The sequence below is a fragment of the Diospyros lotus genome, chromosome 12, assembly GCF_014633365.1.
Source record: "Diospyros lotus cultivar Yz01 chromosome 12, ASM1463336v1, whole genome shotgun sequence".
Taxonomy (NCBI): Eukaryota; Viridiplantae; Streptophyta; class Magnoliopsida; order Ericales; family Ebenaceae; genus Diospyros; species Diospyros lotus.
In genome coordinates this window covers 36268994-36276091 of record NC_068349.1, presented here as the reverse complement: position 1 = coordinate 36276091, position 7098 = coordinate 36268994, and positions in this window count along the sequence as shown.

The following is a 7098-nucleotide window of genomic DNA, read 5'->3' as shown; positions in this document are numbered from 1 at the left end:
AGAAATCTGATAAAACCATTTTGAATCACATAATATCAACAAATCGCCTATTGTTGATTCCATCTACTTCAACCACAAACATTACAACATCAACCATTTTCTAATAAATCAATTACCTAATCAAATATCAAGATTATGTGCTTGAGGAATGCAAGAATGTTATAGAAATTTTATTTGACTTCTTCTTGTTAAATGTTAACCAGACACATAAAGACCAGAATACTGAACATCATTTGAACCCCTACATTCAATTAATCAGTAATCACCGATCTTAAACCCTAACCTAACAAAAAACCAAACACTATCACTAATAAGCATTGAGATAAAGATTGTTGTTCACAACGGGGCTGTGAATCACTCAAAATAAAATGAGAGAGAAAGAAAAACACTCAATCAAAATAAAAGGAGTTCAAGGGAAGAAACTCACAACGGGGCTGTGAATTGCTAGTAAGAGTGGACGGACGGCAAAATCTGATATCTGCAGAATCAAAAAAATAAAAAATAAATACTAGAGAGATAGAATGAGGGAGTGAGAGAGATGCGATGAGAGAATGACGAAAACTCAAAAAAACCCACCTCTGTCGAAAAGGGAAAGGTGGTGATCGGGCTTAATTATATGCATATTTTTATCTAAATTTTATCTTAACTTTGTGCTATTTTCTTATAAAAAATATGTTTATATGGATTTTATATTATTTTAATATTTTTGTAAGAATCTAGCAAATGAAATAAATTTGAAGAGTTTGGTATAAAAAGTAAAAGAAAAGAAAAGAAAATATTATAAAATTAATTTTAAAATTAATATGTTAAATTAATATTATAATAAAAAAAAAAAATAAATATTAAACAATGAATATTATAATATAAATAAAATTAAAAATAAAAAACAAAAAACATTAATTAATTAAATTTTATATATATTATATTATACTATATTATACTATATTATATATTATATGTTATATATTACATTACTTATATATATTATAATAATATTATTAAGTGAGTGCCGTGAATGTGCAGGGGAGGGTTAAGCCCATGTGTATGCATATATATTATAATATGCGCAGATGAAGAGAGGATTGTGGAGGCTTGGAATGTCACAACGGAATTGAAGGCTCTGGGACCACGCATAGTCAAGAACAAATTAAGGAGAAGGCAACAGCGGAATTGCAACGCAACAGGAAGAAATTGGACGGCCGCGCACAGCAAAGCAAGAACACGATGTTGCTTCGAAGCAGCAAACGGATGCAAGCGGCAAAACTGTTGGATCTGTTTTGAATTAAATCTGGTTCCAGATCTGGACAGGGGCTTCTTTCATTCCTTCTTTTGCCTTTTCGTTTTCTGTTTTTTCTTCAATTGTTTAAGATTTTAATTATGCAGCAACTCTTGATTGATTTTGAAAATATTGTATTTATTATGAGTGGCTAAATAATTGTCTAGGGTTTTTAAAGGATCCTATGTATTGAAATTTTATTAGTTTACTCAATTTTTGGTTGTAATTGTTACGTCAATTATGTTTATTTTGTTTTAAACTTAATGCTTGTAATTGCTTGATCATCAATTTCATGAGTTGAAATTTCTTATGATGCTAAACTAGAGGTGTCAAAGGGCCGCCCGGCCCAGCCCCTGACGGGCCGGGCTTTGGCCCTGCCCGTTACTGTTCATACGGGCCAGGTCCAGCCGGCCCCCATTGGGGGGCCGGGCTGGGCCAAAGAAATTGGGCCCACGGCTCGGCCCGTGGCCCGTTGGGCCCTTATGGGACGGGCCCATAAGGCCCTTATGGGCCAGTAAGGCTCTTACTCATTTTTTTTTTAATTTTGTTATTATTTAGTAATTATTGATATTGGATATTAAAAAATTTAATTTCGCAATATATATAAATAATAACCATCAATTAATTTATTTAAAATTTTTAAGTTAAATTTTTTTATATTTAAATTATAAATAAACATTCTCCTTTTAATATGTACATTATTTTTTATATCAATTTACAAAAAAATTATAAGGCATATAAATTAATGAAATAATATTTAAAACTTAAGAATTAAGATAGAAAATATTTTAAAAAGAAATAAATTAATTTTTATATATGTATATATTATATGTATTATTTTTTAAAAAATTATTTAAAAAAAAAAAGGGCCGGGCCCACCGGGCCCGGCCGGTTAGGCCCTGTGGGCTAAGGGCCCGGCCCGGCCCTCTAGCCCACGGGCTGGCCCGGCCCGGCCCGGCCCCTTTGTAGGGGGGCCGTGGGTCGGGCCGGGCCCTATCAATGATAAAAGGGCCCGGGCCCGACCCAGCCCTTTTAGTAAAAGGGCCGGCCCGGCCCATTTAAAAAGCCCGTGGGCCGACTCAGGCGGACGGGCCGGCCCTTTTGACACCTATATGCTAAACATAGATAAATAAGAAGTAGACTTTGAATAAAATAACATATGTTAATTGGGGAAGACATTCACTTGATTACATGTGTAATTTGTGATTCTATTTGTAATGAATATTTTCATATAATGAGTACCTATGCATAATGTGTTCTCTAATTCTAATTCACATAGACATATAATGAGTTAGATTAGTTGAATAAACTTATTAGATCTAGACATAAGCTAACAATTAAATTAGAGTGCTCCATTGACATAGTTCGTAATCTAATCAACCAAAAATTGAGATAATTTGATAAAGTGAATTTGCTAGGTGAATTTAGAAAACCCTAGGTCTTAATCAATTGATTTTTAATTCTTTGTTATTTATTAATTATTATTTTTTTAATTAATCAATTGTCCAAATATAGTTAATTGTGAATAATTTTAGTATTTAAAAGATTAGTAACCAATCCCGTGGGAATGATATTTTATTCATCATTTTACTTGTCTTGACCGCGTATACTTGCAAATTATTCGTGGGTTATATAAAATCACGAACAAGCGGAGGTGAAGAAGGAAGAAAGGAAGGATGGATGGAAGGAACTGACAACGATGGTAGGGTTTCACTTTCAGTTAGGAGGTTAGGGTTTCATTCTCTCTTTGATCTCTCTCATCGAAATTTGGATATAGAATATCACTTAGCAATTGGTTTGGACGAAAGCACACTCGAATACTCTATTTTCTTCATAAAACGATGTCGTTTTATAAAGATCAAAACAACGTTATTTTGAATATCAATCGGTTCAATTTTTTTTTTTTTGTTAATCCAACAACAAAATTGAACCAATAAAAAATAACCAAACTTTTTGCCGAAACTAACTAAATTGTTAACCGATAATTAAATAACCGAATTGAATATGCCGGTTCGATTAGTTCAATTCTATTACTTCGGCCTAACCAAACTTCTGCATAGTCCTACTCATGGCATGCTAGGTTGATCACATCATTGTCATCAACAAGAAGGAAATCTTTTGTTATAACAGCTACACATTCTTCGTTACTATTATTATTTTTCCTTTTTCTTCATCATAGTCCTTGCTCTCCGTTTTTAGTTTCCTACAAAATTTCTTAATATGACCTTTCTTGCCACAATGATAGCACTCAATATTTGTGTATGCCTTTGATTAACTTTGGTTGCTTTCTTTACCCATGGATGCCTGACTTTTGGTCTTCTCCCTATTCTCAACATTTTGTGCATCTTTCCTTTCAGTATGGCATAATAAAAACCATTCAAGTTAATCATTTTGCTTGTATTAACATCTATTATTCAAGTTACAAGACAATCAATCCAAGCAACTTGGCTCTGATACCATTTGTTGGGAGAAAAACACGTCAAATCAATAACTTAATATAAAAATGCTCAAATATTTTATTCTTTCCCTTCTTGTGTGAATCTAGTATAAGATAAATCAAGCAAATATAGAGTAATATAAAATAACTGCAACAATTAATCAATCACAAGAACACTAAAATTTTAAATAAAAAACCCCCTCAATGTGAGGAGTAAAAATCAAGGGACCAAAGTCTACCAAAACTTCCACTGTCAAACAAATTATGGGAATACATAAAGTTTTCTCTAGTTGTTAATAATTGGAGGCACATGACAATATATCTTCAAGAATAATCACTCTTAAAACTAAATAACTATAATAAGAAAAAATATGAGAGATTCACTGAGTAGAAGCTCAAAAATTATTATAGAAACCTATTAACAAAGAGCTTCAAAAAAAAACGTTGTGAATTCGCTGGCCAAATTTCAATCAAATCAGACCACATATCAAAACCCAAACAACCTATTGTTCAAAACTGGACTGTACATCTTTTTCCCAAATTGTGCACTTTTCTTCTTCACATTTTTCTTAGCATACGACAACCACATTAGAAGGGTTTAAAACCCTTTAATACTTGATATTTTTAGGAGAAAAATACCCCTAAATCTTTCATATAAGCCTAACTCATATGACCTTGGCTTTACTTAATTAATGATTAAGTCAAAATTAAAGAGCCATCTCCACGAAGGAGGAAGACCAGCCCAACAATATCTAAGTAATATTTATTAAAATGAATAAGATAAAATTATATTAAAATAAAATTATAATATTTTTTAGACTAAAATATAAAATTGTCAAGATAAAATTAAAAATATTTTAAATTTTTTATCGGATTGTTTGTTAATTTTTTAAAATACATTGAAAGATATATATGCCATTTTTTATTTGTAATATCTAATATAAATTTATCTAGAGAGAAAGAAGAGATAAATTTATCTGAATATTTCAGATAAGAAGTCACATCATTTATTTTTTTAAAAATTATTAAATAAATTTAATAAATATAATAAAAATTACTTTTATTAAAAATATTTTTTATATTTTATTTTTTTCATTCCATATCTTAATTAAGAAACACTACTAACCTATGCAACCTTCTATCTTATCAAATATAAAGGAACGTTCCTATCAAGTCCACCATCTATCTAAATGTACGAAGGAACGTCCCTGGTTCCAAGTTTATTCAGAAAGGTCCTTATAGAGAGCGGTGTGGATATACAGATAGGGCCGGGTGTCGACTTGATGGAATGAGAGTGGACTTGGACTTGATATACAAGATCGTGGACTTCATGATACATAGAAAGGAAGATGAGGTTGGGTCTGGTCAGGAACTTCACTTCCTACCATCCATATAAACATATATATATATATGTTCACTCCTGTAATAGACATGAACACAATTACATATGTTTGCTCCTAACTATAATTAATTTCCTTATCCTATTATTTTTTCACTTCTTCATCTCTTTCACAACTATGGCCCTCCCACCAACACAAACTAATACTCCACCACCCTCGCTTGATCCTCAACTCCCTTTGGAAGTCGAGGCCGAGCAGTCGGCGACTGAAGTACCAAAACCATTGCAAGTTTCTGTTCATGAAAGCGCTTCTTCAACTATACCAGTAGTAAGGCAAACTGTTGGTGATGATTGGCTGCAGCAGAAGAAGAACAATCGCCAACTGGATTGGTCGATACTTATGGTCGGGTTCTGCTCGGGGGCCGCGGCTCAGATTGCCGTCGAGGCTCGCAAGACAGACGTTGTAAGCTTCCACTTGCTGCGTATGTTATTGGTGCTTGCCTTTTCTATCATCTTCGTTGCCACGAACATTGCTAGCAAGCACGCTAAAGTAGCTCGAGTCTTGGGGCATGTCGGTGGGTTTCTTGGGAACACGGCTTTTTTCTTGGCCATCACAATTGCTTTCCCGTTGCATCTCAAGGTCGTTTCTTGGGCCATTTACGCACTTGCATTACTCGTCATCTTCATCTGCAACTACAGCCAATCTGCACGGGCAGATCTAGGGGGGGGCACGGGCAGCAACCCGTGCCATCCTCAGCCCTCCCAGCAAATTTGCCCTGAAATTTGAACCATTTGGGAGGAGAGGGGGCTATAATGAATGATGGGCCCCAGATCCATCTCTGGATCCACCTATAAGCACTACGCTTCCTATTACCAGCCTGCTGCTAGTAGACCTTTTACAGAGCAGTAAAAATAAGATTTTGTATTTCCTTTTGAGTGTATTTGCAGTTCTAAGTAGAATTCAGGAGTTGTGTGGTCTTTTTGTTCATTGTATTTGCAGGTCTAAAAGAATTAGGGATGTTTGTAGAATTTAGTGTATATGTCAGATTTTGTGGCAATGTTCAATTAACTGGGTCAAAATCACCGCATTTTTTAAAATTATGATCAATTCAGTTATTTTAATTTTATTGACAAAGTAGTTAAATCGAACTAAATTACTCAAAAAAAACTTAACTAAACTAAATTATTCTACAAAATAAACCAAATTGAATTAATAATTTTAATCGATTGGATTCAATTAATTTGTTTTAACTAATTTTGGGTCACCAACCAAATTAGTTAAAAAGACCACACAACTGAAGTACTGAGTGAATTATATGTATTAAAGTACCGAGTGAATTATATTTTATATATTTGATTTTTTTTATATGCATGTATTTAATTATTTTGTGTATTTAATTATATATTTATACATAAAATATATAATCATTTATTTGATTATATATTTATTTGTTTTAATGTAATGTTTTGAAATTGATCCTACAAATGAATGTCAAAATTACTCAATTAGATTATTTAATTTTGTATTTAAAATAATAATTATTATATCACAATGATAGTATTTATTTTTGTGATTTTTTACACAGTTTGACAATTAAATTTCGAATTATGAAAATATTTTAAATAATTTTGTTAAATAATCATTTTTAAAAAAATTATTTATAAATATATTAAATATTATAAAAAAATCTAATACCATCATATTTATTATTAAATTATCAAATAAATAATAAAATCTTATAATAATAAAAATTATAAGTGAGGTAAAATAAATAGAATTAAAATTTATTAATAAATAAGTGGGTTAGGGAGTGATAGAGAGGAGAATAGAGAGTGTGGTTGGAGCACGCACAATTTTTTAAGCAAAATTAGAATAGGGAGTGAATTGTTTATAATATAATAGGGAGTAGAATAAAAAGTGTGATCGGAGATATAGTGGCCAAGTCAAGACCAATCGCACGGGAGGAGTGAGGAACTTAATTCTGCAAAATGAATCAAATCCAACCAATAATATTAATTTAGTTCAATTAATTTGATTTAATTGAA